This window comes from Nestor notabilis, unplaced genomic scaffold (assembly GCF_000696875.1).
Source record: "Nestor notabilis isolate BGI_N333 unplaced genomic scaffold, ASM69687v1 scaffold20372, whole genome shotgun sequence".
Taxonomy (NCBI): domain Eukaryota; kingdom Metazoa; phylum Chordata; class Aves; order Psittaciformes; family Psittacidae; genus Nestor; species Nestor notabilis.
The window spans coordinates 3,310-4,492 of NW_009918954.1; positions in this window are offsets into that span (position 1 = coordinate 3,310).

Sequence of the window (1,183 nt, forward strand, 5' to 3'; positions counted from 1 at the left end):
CCGAGGGGCTTGGACATCACACCGGTGCCCTAAAGAGATGCTGAGCTCAGCGCCATGGCCAGAGCCCTCTTCATGCACCAGAGGAATCACGGAGGAGCAGGGCTTGGTTGGCCCCAGTTGCCCAGTTGGCCAGTACTGGGGCAGGACACCAGCCCTCTCCCAGGCTGGTGTCCTACCCAGATGCCGTCACTGGTTCTGCTGCTTCCCTCCGTGCCTTTGCATCCCCCTCGCCTCAGATAGATGTCACACACAGCACGACCTATGGATCCAAAAGGCCAATAAATGTGTTGTCTGTGGACACTGGGACCTGCTTTGTGCGCTGTTAAGTGGGGGAACTGGTGAGGGCAGAAGAAATGGATTCGCAGAGGTCCCCCAGGGGCCTGCAGCCGGGTCCCCCCCACTCCCACCCGCTCCAGTGTCGGTTGAGCTCTGGCACCAGCATGCCCGGTGTCCATCCATTTGCCTCCTCCTGGCTTGTCACGCATCATTAAACTCCAATTCACAAGAACTGCACGCTGGCCCCCAAGGAAATCAAGGAGGGATCAGCATCAATTATTTACTAAACCTTGATAAATATTACAATAAATAGCAATGCTTTCCATTTAATCTCTTCTTAAGCAGCAGGGTCTGCTGCCTGCCCGCTCAGCCATGTTTCCAGTTCTGCTCATGGCCCCAGCCCCATGAGTGTGTCGTGGTGTGTGGTGCCACCACAGCCACGGCTGGTGCTGCTGCGAGAGGCTGTGACCGTGATGCTGACACTGCTGGGAGGGTGACATGTCTCTGCTGGGACACGGAGCAAGTGCTTCCAACATGGACTGCTCCTATGGGCACCCCAGCACCACATCACTGTAGTGCCAGCCCTGGGCATGTGGTACCCAGAGGAAAGATGCTCCAGGAGGTTGAACAGCACAAAGTGCCCGACCAGAAAGTGGCTCTGGCACCTATGTGGGTCTGCTCTGGGACACTGGCACAGCTCGCTGGGGGCCTGTGGCTGGTACAAGTGAAGCCTGTGCTGGGCACTCCTGGTGGGTAAAGCAACGTGGGAGCCGGCACATCTGTGATGAGGGCAGCTCCGGTTCCCTTGTGGTTTTGGAGCAGCCCCTCAGAGGTGATTATTTCCACCTGTTGAGGGCTGGTGGGACACAGAGCATCACTGAGGAGTGGCCATGCCACTTGGGCAGCC